Below are 18,678 nucleotides of genomic sequence, written 5' to 3' on the forward strand. Positions count from 1 at the left end.
ACTCATCCTTAAGACAGGTTTACTCGTCCTCTCTCAGCAATCTCTAGTTACCTAAAGTTCTTTGCCTACGGGTGGTACCCCACCACCACTGAGATTTTCCCCCTTCTGCATTAGCATGTCTACTGCTATTGTAATTCTCCAGGTCTTTTATATGCAGCCCTTTTCTGGGAGAAGCAATCCTGTTTTCTGAGCAATAGATTCGGGAGCTGTGCTACATATGTATACCCACTGGCCCTGGGATCCCCACAATCTGTTGATCTCTTGTCTACTTGTGGTTTTCTGCCATGGTCCCCACTTGCTGTAAAGGGAAGCTTCTTTGATGACGGGTGAGAACTACACTCATCTATGGGCATAAGGATAGCATTTAAAGTGTACTTAGGAATTAAGCTGCTCTAGCAAAGTGGTAGTACTAGACGGTCTTCTAAAATCCGTGATCTCACCAATCCCTGGTAGTTGTCTAGGTTGCTACTACCATCAGGCGTGACTTCCCTCCTGTTGAGTGGACCCTAAGTCCAATTAGATAACAGTTGGCTACATGTGAGTGTCACTGACTGCACCTTCATGGATATCTTCCCATGCTGGTCTTTGATGTGGTTCATAGGGGTCACAGCTGCTTCCTACCTTGGGAGCTCACATAGTACTTTATGGTACTATGATAGCTACACCGAAGGAAGAAGGCTTTCAGGTTAGATCCAGCTCAAAACATCCAAGTCCTATTTCCTAAGTGTGTGATAGTGCTGATAGCTTCAGCCATGGGACTGGCCCCCAACGTCTGAGAGGAGACCAAGGAAAACAACAATGTAATATACTGTTTGGGGAGTCACTTGGGCTGTTCTCAAAAGGATGCTACTTGTGCCTGGTACTAGGGATTTTGTTAGGGTCTTGTGGGGACCATTGTCAGTTCAAGTGATATAACTTTGTTTTATATATATTCTTAGTTAGGGTTTCTATTGCTATGAAGAGACAGAAAATATTTAATTGGGCTGGCTCTCTTACAGTTTCAGAGGTTCAGTCCATTATACGTGGCAGGCAGGGAGCATGGCGGTGTGCAGGCAGACAGGGTGCTGGCTACATCTTGATCAAAAAGCAACAGGATGTGAACTGAGTATCATACTGAGCAAAGCTGGAGCAAAAGAGACCTCAGAGCCTATCTCCAGAGTGACACACTTCCTCCAGCAAAGCCACAATGCCTAAAAGTGCCACTCCCTTTGGGGGCAATTTTCTTTCAAGCCACCACATTCCACTCCCTGCCTCCTCCCCCAAAAGCTTGTAGTCATATCATCATGCAAAAATGCACACAGTCCAACTTCAAAGGTTCCCATGGTCTATGACAGTCTCAAACTTGTTTCAAAGTCTCTTCTGAGACTCTTGGGAATCTCTTAACTGTAATCCCCCTGTAAAACCAAAATCAAAAAGATCACCTACTTCCAACATATAATGTCACAGGATATTTGCCATTCCCAAACATAGGGAAGGGAGCACAGTGAGGAAATACTGTGCCAAATCAAGATCAAAAACCAGCTGGGCAAATTCCAAACTGCATCTCCATGTCTAATGTCAAAATGTTCTTCAGATCTCCAACTCCTTTCATATTTGTGGACTGCAACACATTTCTCCTGGGCTGCTTCCATTCCTTGTTAGCAGGTATCCCAGGACTCTGGCATCTCTAACATCTTGAGGTATCCATGGCAATCCAGGCTTTAACTTCACAGCATCACAAAATGGCCTCTCTAGGCCTCCAATTGTGGGACACCCTTGACACATTCCTGACCCCAGCCGCATTCCTTAGGTGCTGAGGCAAATTCCATAACCCATTTCTTCTATTTTTCACTCTAAAGCCAGAACCATGGGGTGACGCTGCTTGCAAGCATGGCCCCCTTGTCCAGCAACATCTTCACCAGCCTCCTGGTTTTGATTGTTACCTTCACTGCCTACACTTGGCTGTCCTGGAACTTGCTCTGTAGACCAGGCCAGCCTCTGGGGTTAAAGTCATGCACCATCACACCTGGATCTAAACTTTTCTTTAATTCCTTTTCCCCAAGTTGGAAATTTAGCTTGGTGTGATCTTGCCCCGAGGACACCACTCCTTTGATTCCATTTCATAATCCGTTTATTTCCCTGAACACAGAATTTAGCTCTGTTCCACTTTCTGGTGTCCCTTTTCTCCTCAAATATTTTTCCGTGCTCAGCTTGCTCCTTTTCATTATATATCTGCATTAGCATTAACACTAGTAACCACACAACAGGGTGTGATAGATTCATATCGCGCGCGTACACACACACACATACACACTAGAGAGAGGGGAGAGAGATGTGTATGTTCACATACACTTGCATGCACTGTATATTATTTTTGGTAAACATGATGTACTATGAATCTTTGAGGCTTAATCAAACAACCTTGGTGTTATTTTCCATTCCTTCCGCCTTCTCCTTCTGCACTGAGCCCGTCTCTTCTCCTCTAATGAAGCCCCCATCACATTTTTCCACTTTTCCCTTCCCTTGTATTCTGGTATTCTCAAGCCCCCACTTTCCATGGTCCCTTTACGCGGTCCTAGTTTCTCTAGTTGTTCCTTGTTGAGGATTTGGAGGTAGGAACTTCACATGAGAGAGAACATGTGATGTTTGTTAGTCCGGTTCTAGATTATCACACTCAGTATACTCTTTTCTAGGCCTGTCCATTTACCTGCAGATTTTGTGGTTTTTCTTTACAGCTGAATAGTATTTTACTGTGCATATGCTCTACATTTTAATTGTCTAGTCATCTGTTTCTGAAGGGCACTTAGGTTGTTTCCATTTTACAGGTGTTGTGAATAGGATGGCAGTGTCTGATTCTGAGCAAGTTTGCATGGAGTTGGGCATGTGCCAAGGCATGGTATAGCTGGGTCAGGTGGTGGATGTGTTATTAGTATGAGGATTCCCCATACTGATTTCCAGAGCAACTGCATAAGTTCATGTCCCTACCATGAGAGTTTTCTTTTCCCCACAACCGCACTGACATTTAATTTTAGTTGTTTTTCTTGATTTTAGCCACTCTGACTGGGGTGAAATGAACTATGAGAGTTTTTTTATTTGCATTTCCCTAAAAGCTAATGATGATAAACATGTTTATGTATTTTTTAGTTTTTTAAAATTTTTTTATTGAGAACTCTTTGATTATACCCCAAGCCTATTTTTTAATTGTGTCATTTGTTTCCTTGACTCTTGTTTTTTGTATGTGATGGATAGTAATCCTCTGTCATAGATATAACTGGAAAAGATTCTCTCCCATTTTATAGGTTTCTTCTTTATTTTATTGTTTTCTTAGTTACATGGAAGTATTTTAGTTTTATGAGGTCCTACTTAACAATTATAATCTTAATTCATAGGTAAAGGGGTTCACATTCTGAAAGTCCTCTCCTACACCGTCTTGTAGGTTACGGCCTATATTTTCTTCTAGCAGTTTTAATTTGGGGGGGGCTTCAAATTGAGGTCTTTGATCCCTTTGGAGCTAACTTTTGTGCTGGATGGTAGCGTCATATCAAGAGTCGTGTTTCTGCATGATGACGTCAGCACCATTTGTTGAAGATGCTTTCTTTTCTCTAATGCATGTGTTCGTCAAACATCATTGATCTAAACCATTTCTAATATCCCTGTAACACCACGAGGTGTCTTACCAGGGAAGATCTTAACCTGCGTCTGTGTGCGGTGGGAGAATTATGGCGACTCCTAACTCAGCTTCTTTCTCCCAGCATTCTGTTCTGTTTACTCCGCCTACCTAATTTTATGTCCTATTAAAGGGCCAAGGCAGTCTCTTTATTTAACCAATGAAATTTACACAAAACAGAAGACTCTCCCCCATCAGTCAGCTTTCAAAGTGTTTTTCTTTGTTCTGTAAACTTAGTATTTTGACTGTGATATGCCATGAGGAGTTTCTTTTCTGGTCTCGTCTAGTTGGGGTTCTGTATGCTTCTTGTATATGATCGTCTTAAAGATCTGATCTGCGTCATTTACTTGGTATTCTTGTCCCTCATCTATGCCTATAATTCAAAGGTTTAACCTTTTAATAGTGTCCCACATTTCCTGCATGGTCCTTTGCTGTGCTTCCTTAAATTTGTCATTTCTTTGCTTATTTGATCTAGATTCTCTATTTTATCTTCAAGGCTTAATATTCTATCCTCTGCTTTATTCATTTTTCTTTTCTTTCCCCTGAGCTTTCTAATTGAAATATTTTTTTCAATTCTATCTTCACTTCGACTTGTGTTCTTTTCAATGTTTCTAACTCTGTTGGATTCAGTTTTGAAATAACTGCTGAATTGTCTTTGTTATTTCATTCGGGTATGTACTAGTATTTTACTTGACCATTACTCAGGTATCTATTGTTAGCCTCTTGGTGTTCAGTGAAGTGTTTGTTCACATCTTCTTTAAATTCCTTGTCTTCTTTCATAAAGTTTATGGTTCTTCTTTTAAATCCTGTGCCCTGGGGTTCCTCTAGGCAATTCTCATTGGGCAAGTGGTTTGGTGGGAGACGTGTGATCTTGGTCATTCAGGTTGGCTTTGGTTTTGTGATCTGACCTGGACTTGTGAAGCTCCTTCTTTGGTTGTATGGCTGATAAGACAATCTGCATGGCTTCTATTGGGTCAATGCAGAAGATGCCTGACCTAATCTAGGCCCGGTAAAGATGGTCTATAAGCTATTTAATTGGACCAGAAAAATATGACTCCCAAACAGGTCTTGACCTTGGCCTATGGGTGCAGAAAGCCACAGTCGTGGGGGAGCGGGGGAGAGATCAGAGAAGAAAGGTGTACCTTACCAGTCAAACTAGCCATGCAAGGTGGAGATGGCAGCAGGCAGGGTGAAAGAGCGAGAAAGAGAGTAAACAGCTTCCAGGCACAGGTGGTTCCTGAACAAACCCGGTTCTTGGGCTGAAGATGAAGTTAGGCTGTGGGTGTGGGACAACCATAGGCCAGGGCAGAGGAAAAAGGAAAGGGAAGAGGTGACTTACCTGCAAAGGTCACTCATGAACAAAATGGGTAATGTCTCTTAATCTGCTATGTATTTTTTAAATGTTCCCCCAGTGTGTGGTTCCTACTCTCTGTCTTCATAGTATTTTCCATGAGAGCCAGTTTGGGTCCCTCCCATCTGCCTGCCTTTCCTGCCATACCAAGAAATAACTGTCCAAATCAATATTATAAAGATTTTCTATGGGTTTCTTCCTGAGAAGTTTATTATTATGGTTATTATCATCATCGTTATTATTATTATTTTATGCTTTGCATATAGGTATGCTTTTAAGTAAGGCCCTAATTCATATTTTGCATATTGAAACCTAGTTTTCCCTATAGCCAAAAAACACACCAACAAAGCAACCAAACAAAAAACCTCTCTTTCAATTGCCTTTACACTTTCATCAGAGATCACAGACCATTTAAGTAACAGTTGACTTCTAAGTCCGCTGCTTTCTCAGTGATCCATAAGTTTGTCTTTATCCCAAACCATGCTGTTTCATCTGCTGGAGACTTCTGATATTCAGAAATTCGGTGTGAGAACTCCACTTTTGTTCTTCTTCAAGACTATTTTCTATTAAGCTTCATTTCCTTTCACTTAATCTCTATTTTATTCTTCTGGTTTTTATTTAAGAACTCCAGAAATGTATTGCCTACAAAAACGATTTATAGAGAATTACTCAAAGGGTGCCTCTAATGAGAAAAAAAAGAGAGAAATTATATAAATTATTCATGCTCAATTAGCGAAAGTTCTGAATATTCTCTGCTCTCTCTTTTCCAGAGTTCTCAGGGGCTAACTGGGCTCTCATACCTCCCCTGTGGCAGCAATGGGCCATTTCCAGCAGGGACGGTGCCATGTCGACCCAAATGCCTGAATGCCACTCACCTCCAAAGAGCAAGGAGTCTGAAAAGTAAGTCTAATGCTGGGGTCCTGGTGGCAGGGCGAGAGGGCTACCAACATCTCCAAAGACCTCAGAGCTGTAGGAACAGAGCCCCAGGAAATGGGGTCGAACCCCATGCGGTGTGCTAACCTCCCACAGGAACACAGCCAATGAGGGGTCAGAAGTACCTTCGACACCGCCCTGGAGTTGAGTGTAGGATGGCTTTGCTCTTGAGAAGAACGTGACAGTGGTGACTGACAAGTAGCCTGCTGCACCCTCGTGCAAACTAGCATTGCCACTTTTGCAGCTGAGGTTCATTTTGTGTCTCAAGAGTGATAAAAGCAAAGAAAATAGACCTTGTTGTCTTAACACGCCGTTTTCATTTCATGTTTCCTTTTTTAATGCTCGTCCAGAATGACAGTTTTTGTCCAGCCGAGTGGCTTTCATCTTACAGTTCTTGAAATACACACTTTCATTTGCCTTTTTGCCTTGCTTCTTATCATTAAGAACTTCAAATGTACAGAACAATCTAAGGAATAGGACAGTGATAACTCCTAAAATCTTTAACCAGACTTACTCATGATTACACAGAGAGTTTATAAACTTTGTATCCGAAACATTTGGAAGCGAGCTGCAGATGACAAGGCACCCTCTGGCATGGATCTCCTAAGCTCACAGCAGTCTCTACAAAACCAGACCGGCATCCTCACTGTGAAATCTGGAACACTGAAAAACAGTGTTACCCAGTATATTGTCCCGATTCTGATGCCCTTGATTGTCTGGGAAACAGGCATCATCGCTCTTTCTTCCCTGTCTTCCATGCATTGGAGCTGATTGTATCTTTACCATTCTTTTTCTGCCTTGCTTTTGTTTGCGTCTTTCCTGGTATTGCCCCCATCACCCCTTTCTTTCTTTGCTGTTTTTCTTCTTGTTTGTTTGTGTGTTTGATTTGTGGTTTTTTGTTTGTTCAGTCCAAGAGATTCAGCCCAGGACCAATGTATGGCTGAGTTACTACCATGCCAAGAAACAAGTTTGGTTGTGTATATGTTCTTTTGTTTTGTTTTATAGGGCTGAAATCAAAACCTGGAGCATATGCATGATAGGCACATGCTTTGCCATGGACATATGAATGATAGGCACATGCTATGCCATGGACATATGAATGATAGGCACATGCTATGCCATGGACATATGCATGTTAGGCACATGCTTTGCCATAACACTATACCTCCATTCTCATTATGTTGATACTTTTGAAAACTCTAAGACACTTACTTTGTAGAATGTCTGTGATCAAATTGGTTGGGTTCTTTCCTTCTCCTTAGATTCAGGTAAGCACCTGAGTTTGCCTTAAGAGCCCATCAGGGTACACTGCTTTATCTGACCTGTGAAGAGATGGCCATGCCATGTTCGCTTGCCTAAAATGGCTTCTGGTAAAGCTCCCTTTATAAATTGCCTCTTTTATTTCTTCTAATCAATAAGTTTGGCAAACACAGAGATGCTGTGGATGCGGATATTGTCTTCTGGGATTAGTTTTCATTAAATAGCATTAGCAAACCTATATGGTTGTACAGGAATTTTTAACAGATCCATTAATCTGGACGTCTTCTCCTGTCTCGTTCCATGTTTATGAGATCACCACACAGGAGAATATGTTTTGATGGTCAGGAGAAGGAATGAAGTGAGACCATAGTGTGTGTGCCTCATCTCTGACACCCACTAGCCGAAACCCTAGATCAATTTTCGCTACTCAGCCTTCAACATGTCCTTAGACTAAGTGATACTGCCAGTGGTGTGGGGAGGAGTGGTGTTCTGCCTCACTGAGCACTGCCTATGAGCTATTCCACGGAACAGGGAAGATGGGCAGAGTGCCAACTAGATGCCACTCTCCAAGCTCCTATGATCTTCATGGTCACATTCTAAAGTTCTGCATTTAGGAGATTCAAGGAGAAACCCAGTCACCACAGCAGGGGAATTTGTCCCTGCAGCATCCTGCTAAGGTGGAGATGCACCGTTCTGCTTCTTTCCAATCTACTTGGCCACCTCAAGTCCTTCCCCTTCTGTTTCCAGCTCTCCCTTATCTACTGCCACTTGGCTTTTCAGTCACCAGTCGTAATGAGATGTTTGTATGAAGATTGCTAGCTTCCCCCTGTGTGACTCAGTCAGTGGTTTCATGTGTACTTCTTGCCTTGCAACGAACCTTCCTTGAGAATGTTTTGAAAATGTTATCAAGCAAACAGCTGTGGAAGTGCAGGCTGCTGCAGAAGTTATACCACATCTGTATCACCATATTGTGTCTGGGTTTCTATTGCTACAATGAAGCACCGTGACCAAAACCAACATGGGAAGAAGGGGGTGTATTTCCTCTTCTACTTCTAGATAACAGTCCATCATGGAGGGAAGTTATAGCAGGTGAAGCAGAGACCGTAGAGGAGGGCTGCTTATTGGCCTCTTCATCATGTCTTTTCTCAGTCTGTTTTCTTACACCATCCAGGATCACCTTCCCATGGGTGGCACTGCCCTCAGTGAACTGAGTCTTCCCATGCCACTCATTAATCAAGAAAATGTCCCACAAGCTTACCCACAGTCCAATATTGTGGTAAAATGTTCTCAATTGAGACTCCTATTTCCTAAATAACTCTAGCTGGTGTCAAGTTGACATAAAAGTAGCCAGCACAACATGCGTGGTGGTGAGTCTAACAAAGAAGCCTGCCCTGGGAGAATACATTAGTATCTTAGATTTGCTATTTCTGAACGATGTACTTGCCCCACTTTTTCTAAACAACTCATCAAAGCAGTGGAGGGCTGAGGTTCACACAGCATGTTGGTTTGTGGCTGCATCCTGTGCTCTCCTTGTGTGTGCTTTCTGTCTGCTTCTCTGTACACTGAGCTTGGGGGATGACCCTGCAGTTGTTGCCCATCCTTCTTCCTCCTGAACAGTAACACTGTTCTCCTGTGCCAAACCCAAGCTCCCAACTAGGCCTCCTAGCCTTCTGATCACCACCTACAACGTCCTTTCTATCAGCCATTAGTGCGTAACTGCTCCACTGCTGATCCCCTGGCCCCTGACTCAGTCCTTGGGGACACAGCTTTGCCTCCTCCATTTCCAAGATGCAGACATAAAACAGTGCACAGATGAGTGGAATGGTCTGTGGTTCTACATAAACACCAAAGAGCTCACTTATGTTTCATCTGAATGGATGTATGGAAAGCGGGATGCCTCTTTTTTCATTCCCAAGTGTATCTAGTGGCATTGCAACCCATATAACAACCTGTGTTTCAGAGAATGACACAGGGATGGAAAGCCCCCTCCACAGACTTGCTGGTCACATGAGGTAGACAGCCCTGAGCTGCTAGCCTTTCCAGCCTCCTGACACCCATAGCATGCTATGCATAGACATGTGTATACATAGCATAGACAAGAAATTAGAATGGAGCTTATTTATGCGAAAGAATTAAGCATGTGTGTGCCCTGCCCTCCGAGAATTGACCACCACTCCAACATCAACCCCTGCTAAGAGCTGTGTATCAAAGACCCAAATGCCTTCCACCCACCCCCATCTTTATGGGCTTGACACCACCACCCTGCAAAGCACACATCCAGCTCATGAACTGTCAGGGACATCCTCAAACTGTAGCTCTTCCCCACACAAATGCATTGGAACTCATGTTAAAGTTCACCCAGGTCACTGATAGCACACTTATTATGTATGTGTGTTTGCAGATAACCTATAAAAGGATGCATATGTGTGAGGTTAAATTATTGATAGATTACTGCTAGTACACAGCTGATCAGAATAGCGTTATCACAGAAAATAACAGAAAAGGGTTTCTTAATGAAGTAGACAACACGGGAGCTTCTAAAGAGCTGTGTGGTGAGGAATCCCTGGTTGGTCCCTTTGTTGTGCTGGGAGATTTCCTTCCCCAAGGCAATACAGTAGCAGGGAGGACTTCCGGATCATGAGCATCCTCACAAATGAACATTAGGATGGGTTCTTTTGGGGGCTTCAGTTTGAAAGTTAATGGTTTTAAAGCATTCTATATTAACTTCACCTTGAAATAACTGAAGGGGTCCTAGGATGCTCAGGGATGGCAGATGATCACTGCCCTGGCTCCATCCCCATGACAACGCCATGCCCCAGCAGATGCCTGTATCCCCATTACTGGTCCATCCTCTTTGTACCCACGCTTTAGATACTGGGCCTCCCCATCCCCACAGCTTTCCTTGGGAACTGTGATGTCCTTTATGTGACCATGCAAGGGAATGAATGGACAGAGAGTCACACGTGTAAACTCAGAGAAGACATGTTGGTTCTCTTGCCCCTGTCATCAGAACATGCCTAGATGCTGGTGTGCTCCTCATGTTCCTCCCTTCTGTGGATCCAATGGCAAGGTATTGCCAGTCAGGAAAGCACTAGTTATCTGAACTCAGCTTTTATGCCTTTGCTGCATCTGTGGGAAGACACAGCCCACAACAAGAGACCATGAGAAAAAGTAGCAAAAGGCTGGACCATCCCCAAGGTGGGGCTAGAATCTTCAGGAATGGGAGAAACTTACATTCACACAGAGTTTGTGTTAGCATGAGTATATAAATGAGCTGACCAAGGTTGTAGGAGTCTGGTAAGCTTTTAAACAATCAACTTCTCAAGGAAAGCTGGTTTCTATTGAAATCATTGTGCAGCCGTGTACAAAGGGGCTACTAAACCATGCAGATGCTAAATTCTCAGACAGGATCCTCCAGGGGCACATACTGAATTCTCATTTCACATATTCATTCATAAGGGAACCAACCAGAAGGCAAGTCATCTAAGTCAAGGAGCTTTTTAGTAACTGCGATGTAAATTAGAAAAGAAGCCTAGGTGTAGGACACTGTTAAGCTACCTCTACAGAGCACCATAACACATTTGAGGTCGCTTTTTATTAGGCAATAAAAATATAATTATCCATTTTATAGGCAGACCTCTGACTTTTGCATTTTTATCAGATATATGTACATCCTTAAATATTTATGATGCTTCTCAAGAGCTTCAGAATAAGATCCAGCAGGCTTACCAGTTTATGTTGAGGCAGAATATCAAGATGTTAAGAAATCTCAGCCCCCCCCCCCAACTTTTCTAGCTGGAGAGTAAATTTTGGGGTAATAATTATATTAAAAAATAAGGTGGCTGCTAAATGATAAGGACTGGGTAATGCTATCCCAGTTACCTTTGGATTTATTTGCATGGTGAACTTAACCCAGAGTGTCGGTACAATGGTAGGCGGCAGCTGACAAGGATCTCCATCATACATTCCTACTCCTGATATCCCATCCTCTATCAGGGATGTGCCCACTGCCTTGTCCTTGGTAAACATTACAGAGAAAGTGAAGGCTGCCTCAAGAATGATGCCTTGCCCAACATGTGTCAGTCCTTCACAACAGTCCAGCCAAGAAAGAATGGGGGATCTTGGTAAGGGACCCTTTCCTAGCCGAGCCTTTCCCTGAGATCATAGCCCCAATCAACACTGGGTTAACAACCTGGGGACAGAATCCACTCAGACTGTGGGCTGCTCACTGCCCTACAGATAATAGGAGGCCACAAACACATTTTATTTAAGTTCCTAAATTTGGAGTCACTTAGTCGCAGCAATGGTAGCATGCCTGAAGTGAAGGGTGTGTGCCCCCAGATATGCAGCTCTTGAGTGACCTTTTTCATGGCACTTTCTTTGCTGGAAGAGCGTCTGCCCTCCTCTGCTTCCCCCACTCCCATTGTTGGATGTGTTCATCTTTCCTTTATTGATTCACTTGATTCATGGTCAGATTCAGTTTCTCTTCTCTGTAGCTATGGTGGTGTCCTTGGACATTGGTTAGAGAGACCACAGATAGTAAGGACACTTTTTTTTTTTTTTTTGGCTTTCTGAGACAGGGTTTCTCTGTAGCTTTGGAGCCTGTCCTGGAACTAGCTCTTGTAGCCGAGCCTGGCCTTGATCTCACAGAGATTCAACTGCCTCTGCCTCCCAAGTGCTGGGATTAAAGGCAGGAGCAACCACTGCCTGACTTTGAGGATAGTGTTAAGTTCAGAAAAGCATGTTCCATTCATGGCCAAGAGGGAAGAATTTCCTTAGTTGGAATCAAGGCTTCAGACCTGCAGAGACTCTTTCCCCCAGAATTGTATGCTACTTGCTTGGTCTTGAGCCGCTGCCAGTGTTGGAGTGAAATTGTTTTTGCCATTCTTTTCTCAGAGTAGTATGTACAAACACATTTTCTGCTTGCGATTGCAGTCCCTTTATCAACCTAAACAGCTGATCTTGGACTTCCTGTTCATCTGTACAGAAGAATTATGAGTTCTTTTGCTGTTCTAGACTATGGAAGTTGCCAGAGCAAATTTGTGAAGGCATGGCACTCCACAGGACTTTGATGGGTTTCTAAGGTTATTAGTTTAAGGATGTGTTTGCAGATCAATGCCTGGATAATAACATCAGCTGTAACAAGCCAGCCTCTTCCTGATGTTCCTCAATATTAGCCCTGTTCTTGTTGGAGCCATGCTACCACAGAAGACACTGTCCTCGTTTCAAATGAGAGACTGTGAGGGCCAGGGGCATGGATCAGTGATAAAGCAATTGCCTAGCTTAAAGAGGCTCTGCGTTCAATCCCTAGCAAGCCAGAAATTATTTTTTTAAAGTGAGGACTCAAGATTAGAAGTCAGTTGTCTTTAGATCCTATGAAATGCCTGTGTGGATTTAGTATATGCTTCTAGTATCTAAAAGAGTAAAAATACAAATAACTAAATAAGAAAGCAGTTAGTATAGTTTGTTCATTAGTCTGTAAAGTTGTCAAGGAATGAGAGGAATCAAGTTGATAGTCTCAAGTCATCGGGATGGTGGCTGCCCATGCCGTTGTTCTCATTTTTGTGTGTTTACTAGTTGGATCTGTTTGGAGAGGCAGTTGCTTGAACACTGAATTTCACTGGCGACTGACATGTGAATTTTCAACTGCAATAGGTCTATTTAAGCTCCAACGTCAAAGTTCTCCTCTGCTTGTAAAATTTCAATTATTTTCTGAAGATAACTGGAAAATTCCCGTGTCTACTCCTATAGCCGTATATTGGCTGTGAATGTTAATGTCCCTTCTCCTGAAACTGCTCTTCAGATGAAGGAAAGGAGTGGGGGGAGCTTAACAATGTTATTAGGGTGTTTCTCTGTGTCACTCTTTGCGATGGGACAGCAATGCAGATTGCTTGGTAAGAAATAGACCATTATTGTCACCTTCCGAGTGCAGCCAATGTCCCCTGCCCATTTTTCTGCGAGCTTGTTTCTTCCCTTTACTGATATTCAATCATACTCTATAATGTCAATATTCTCCAAGTGCCTTAGAGAGATTTTCATATTGACCCCTAGAGCACAGCCTTGCATGGACACCTGCTCTCCCTCTGCTTCCCTGCAGCATCCTCACATGGTTGTTTGGCTTTCAATTGTCTGGTGGTCATTTGGATTTCCTCTAAGTTGCACATTCAAAGTTTATCAACCCATGTGTCTTTTTCTCCTCACTGGGGAGTGCCAGGCATAGATTCTGAAACCAACTACTTCTTTATTATAGTTTCCAAATTTTTCTTCCATTCTCTTACATTATTTTGTCATTCTCTTACATATTTTGTCATTTAAAATTTGGGGGGTTTGCTGTTACAGGTTTTATTAAGGTTTTTCGGGGGCTGGCTTTTTGCTTTCGTCTTCTGGAGCCTCCCCCTGCATTGGAGGCCAGACAAGTGCTGAACCTTGCATAGATCCCGTGCTTTAACATGCCTGACTGTTTCTTACTGTGTTAGCCCAGGGTGGTCACTGCTCCGTATGATTGCCTAGGTATCGCCTTTCTCCCTCCAGTGGCTCCAGCATACCCCGTGGTCCTCCACAGGGCTCTCTGCACACTAGCAGACGAGAAGTCAGAGAAAAGCTGAGACCCGGGAGGCAGTTAGGAGCCAGACCTGGAAAAGGCCACATCACATTCTGCTAACCTTCCTGGAGTGGCCATATCTATCTGCATTGGGCCTGTGCTGTGCATTCATGAAGAAGAGGCCCAAAGTCCACGTCATGGGGGCTACAGTCTACCCTACCTTAAGGTACCAAGTGTGCTCACCCGCCCTCATCCTCTGACACACTTGTAGGTTGTTTAACAAATAGGAACAACAGACAAGAAACCATCTTGTTCTTAATGAATCCCTATGGAATTTGTTAAACTGGTCTTCCCCCCTCCCCCTTAGATGGCCAGCTCACTTTATGGATGGCCAGTTCTCTTGAGATTTCATGCACTTAAGATTCTCTACATCTTTGGTTCTTTCAGTTAATAAAACTCTCATCTCCAAGTGACAGGAGAGTACCCAGCCTGTTTTCACAGAACTGCCAGCACTTGGCGCTGACACTAGGGGAACTCTCCAGGGATAGCTATCACAGCTGCAGCATGTGGGCTTCCTGGACGTTTTCCTCACAGGTTCATGTATCGCTTCTCTTCAAAGAGAGGGTGTTGTGCTTATCCCTTTTGTTAAGAAAGCAAGATGTTTGTCACACAGAGAGAGCCCAGCCGGTTTCATCTGGAATTTTAGTGGTTTGTGGGAAAACTGGCCATCTGAATACTTTTAGATATGAGAAAACTGGTAGATCATAGCAGAATTGCCGCTATCAGTTGCTAACATGACATATTATGGTTGCCTATGATACAGCCAGGAACAAAAGCAAGTGTCTGGTCATGAGGGAAAAAGTGAATAAGTCTAAGGTAGGAAATTAAGCACATGAGCCTGGATCATATGCCAGGTTTTCTCTCCTTACTCAGTCATACACTATATACATGCAAGCACACAGACACATAGGCGCACGCTCACACACACACACATACACACACACACACACACACACACACACCTACCCCCTCCCTCCCCTTTGCCACTGCTTTAATCATCATCCTTCCATGTATAGTATGAACTTAACAGGAAGACAGATTCTTCTCAGACATGTCAAAGCACTGACTGTAACGGAACATTCTCATCTGCAACATTCACACTTGAGAACTATGCAGCTGTCTTATTTTTAAGACATCACCTGGAAATAATGCCATGTTTGAAGTAACTTAGAGCTTTCTGTTGGGCCACACTCATAACTATCCTCATCGGGTTGGAACCCATAGGCCACTTTTTTCTTTATCAAAACTATCTTGGCATTTCTTGCTTATCCTCTTATGTTTTATAAACTGGTCGTCAATCGAAAGCTCCTGGTCTGTCTGCATTCAGAAAATGAGCATCATCCAGACAGTCTCCTGCCCTGTGCCTTGGGAAGGTGTCTTGTTCTCTGAAGAAGAACAAAGTCGGAGCGTCTCTTGCTTTTGCTTGTGCTCCGTTGGTTGATTCACAGACCATTCTGTGATGGCTTTTATAAAATAGATCTCTTTATTGTGTTTAAAAATGCTTCACTAACTAAATGGAGAAAAGTATTGATTTGTATATCTTGGTCTTGTTCCAGCTATCTAGCTTTCCCTGTTTCCTATTAGTCATGAATATCCTTCAATCTTAGCGGACCCACTGATGGTCTCTGTTAGTCCTTCTTAGAGGTTTGGATCTGTGCTATTCAGTAGACCAAAGAAACTCCCTTCTACCTCTGCTTTGTTTCAAGATGGAGTAAAGCAAACAAAAAGATGATCATATGATTTTTCCTCAACTTTTCTTACATTTTATCAGTATCAGAACTGTTTTTGCCTATTTGGGACATAAGATATAATGAAGAATTTAGTAAGATTTGAAAAGTGTGGTTTTCTCTAATGTGAGTCTGGAATGAGACCTTCCTGTGATGACTGCAGAATTTCCAGAAACTCCTGTGCACTCAACCCTGACCCCTCCAGTTCAGTAACCTCCATCACCATGGACCCAAGACAAGATCCTGGGTCCTTCAGCTCCTGGCCCTACAGCTCTTGAGCCCTACAGTGTTTTTCTTTTTCTTTAAATGTCTTTGTCTGCAGCTTGGATAAATTTACCCATCTTTAATTTTCAGCTTTATATGTATACTTATAAGTGACAACTGTCTTAATTTTTTTTCTTCTCACCGTTTCTTCATCTCTAATTGTGACCTCGAAGGCACATTACTTTCATATACCAATTATACATAAGGTTAAACATTTGACCTAGTTGACTTGAATGTATCAGTGCTTATATGGAAATGATAATAAAACTCCAAGTGCAGGCTAAAGCCAGTGCCGATGTTCACTGGTACCAGGCTCTGTCCAAGTTTCAGTGCGTTTTCTCCTCTTGCTTCACATTTCCTAGTCCCAAGATACAAAGTGGACTTGTGGATATCATTTTAAGCTCCTCACTTAAAATGAAGGGACAAGGAGGAAACAACGTGGGAGCAGGCTATACTGGGCCAGCCTGTCACCTTCTACCTGGTAAGCTGATGCTTTCCTCACAGGCCAGACTGGGTGACATCACTTTACCTCAAGTGGGGCATATTGCCAGTATGACTTCACTCAGGTTGGAGATCTCAGGCCCGGGGCCTGAATGTGTTGCTGGCTTTAACCACTCCTGATACCCGCCAGAGCTAAGAGGGCTGTTTGTCTTCTCTGGAAGGCAGAGTCTTCCCCCAGTTCCTGCTGAGTCATGATTCTATCTGCAGTAGGCTGAAGGGTGGAGAGAGTGGGCAAGTTCCAGCCCCTGAACAAGTACCTTCCGCCTGCTTTTCTGACATGCATGCATGGTTCACTCTGTGCCCAAGTTCTGTAGCTTTGATTCTTCCCCTAAAGCACATATGTCAGAAACACTCACAGCCCTTAGAATAGAGCCAAGGCTATCTGCCTTGCTGGGACAGATGGTTGGCTCTGCCCATCTCCCACAACCCCCGTGGCTGTAAGCCCCTGGGCCTGCAAGAGTTTCTGTACTCTTGACTTCTGTTCAAACATTCTAAATCTCCTCAAATGTTCCTTTTAGGTCAGGCAGGGTTCTCCCTGATAGAGCACATTCCTGACATTCATAGGGTTGTGGGTATGATGTCCCATATGACAAAAATTAAACAATAAAATCAGAGTTGGGGCTGGGAAGTGACTTGGTGGTAGAATGTTCTTTGCCTAGTCTGTACAAAACAGTGACTTTCTTCTCCGGGACCCCAAAAAAGGCACACTCACAAAAATCTTATTTTAATTGTGATGGATGTACTTGTAAATAATAGCATTATGTTTAATCCAGTCTAAGTTGAGTCGTGGTTATTTCTATGTCTACCCATCAGAATGGAGTAAGCACTTGAGTTTAGGATTTCTAGTCCCTTCTGTTCAGTTGTTCAGCATATTCGTTTAGCACTTGGTGTGTTCTAACTCACCCTTCCTTTAAAGACGCTCACACCGCCAGAGGAGGAGGCTGGGAGGATGGAACAGCAGCAGCTGCATGACAGTGAGAGGCTGGGAAAGAAGCCAGACCCACTAGGCTGTTTCCCTTTAGCTCAATACAAAGCTGAACGAAATGGCTGGGTGGATCCATAGCAGAGGTATCAACCTGTTTGGTGAGTTGCTTGGCTCTAATAAAGGCCTTTGTGGAGGTCCCAAAGACACATATTTCATACCTGTGTAACAGCTGGATTTTTGAGCCTGGCAAATGAGAGCGTATATCCTCTGCAGCAAGGAAGCTGCACACACTCCAGGGCTAGCAACCTCAAAGGTAGCCGCAACACTCGGCCACAGGTTTTCAAAGATGAGAGAGAATATCTGATAGCAGTCTACCCTAGAAGATGGTTTAAGACAGCTGCAAGGTCAAGGGTCTTACAAGTCAGGGCAAGTGTCTTCATGCTCTGTAGCCTTACTGAGTTCACTTCCAGGTCCAATTGTTCTATCAGAATTAGTGATGATTATTCCTTGTGTGTTTTTTCTCTTTTGATGTGTTGGTAGGGGGTGTTTGTGTGAGTTCAAAGCACAATGTGGCTATATATATATGTCTGCACACCATATGCATGCCTGATGCCATGGGAGGCCAGAAGAGGTCATTAGTTCCCCAGAACTGGGGTTGCAGATGGTTGTAAGCTGGCTTGTGGATACTGGGAATTGAACCTGGGTCCTCTGGAAGAATCACCAGTGCTCTTAACCACTGAGTCATTGTCACAGACCCTCTCCATATAGGTTCCACTCAGAAAAATCATTAGCTTTGTTTATAAACACAATACTCAGTTGACACACATAATAGGGATAGGGAAGACATATTTCACAAATGCCGTGGCATAAATCTAATATATATATATATATATATATATATATATATATATAATTTATCCTATAGTAATGGAGCCACTCAAAATAATAAGATTAACATAAAATGTACTCTTTATAAGTGCTAATTTCAGTTGCATTAAAGCTTCACATACTTTTAAACCATGGAGCTAGAGAAGGAAGCTTTGGTGAGATCCTCTCTATTCTGTCATTGGTTATGATTTTTTAGACCTAAATCCATACACATTGAGGGACAAAATAGGCAGCCATATAGAAGATGTTTTAATACACAGAGAAAAAATGAATGGAAGTCAGAAAGAGTTTCCATTTACTTCCCACACCCTCATTAGCATCCCCGTCAGTTGGGGAGTGCACACGGACACATTATAATGACAGGGTTGTGAGCTTTTCGGGTCTGAACAAATGGATAACATGCTTTTACCATTACAGCATCAAAGAGAATGGTTCCATACCCAAAATCCTCTCTGCTTGGCTCAGTTCCTTCCCCTCTTCTCAATTTAAAGTTCTTAATTACAAGGAAAAGGAGACAACAAGAAAAGGAGATGTAGCAAAACATGAAAAAAAAAGTCAGTGCATATCAAAGAAGAAAGGAAT

General features: G+C 43.0%; 1 protein-coding gene across 3 annotated transcripts in view; it reads left to right on the top strand.

Moving 5' to 3' along the window:
- Window positions 1–18,678, top strand: part of Otud7a (OTU deubiquitinase 7A) — a 258,141-nt gene that overhangs the window by 136,318 nt on the left and 103,145 nt on the right. Inside the window, exon 2 of one of the 3 annotated variants that reach the window (XM_075953308.1) lies at window positions 5,768–5,897. The exons of 1 other annotated variant lie outside the window; for it this stretch is intronic. The gene's annotated coding sequence lies outside the window, so the exon portion shown is untranslated. Of the gene's footprint in view, window positions 1–5,764; window positions 5,898–18,678 lie in introns of those variants that run through there. One more of the 3 variants, XM_075953310.1, reaches the window with a different exon arrangement.

The sequence above is a fragment of the Microtus pennsylvanicus genome, chromosome 18, assembly GCF_037038515.1.
Source record: "Microtus pennsylvanicus isolate mMicPen1 chromosome 18, mMicPen1.hap1, whole genome shotgun sequence".
Classification (NCBI taxonomy): domain Eukaryota; kingdom Metazoa; phylum Chordata; class Mammalia; order Rodentia; family Cricetidae; genus Microtus; species Microtus pennsylvanicus.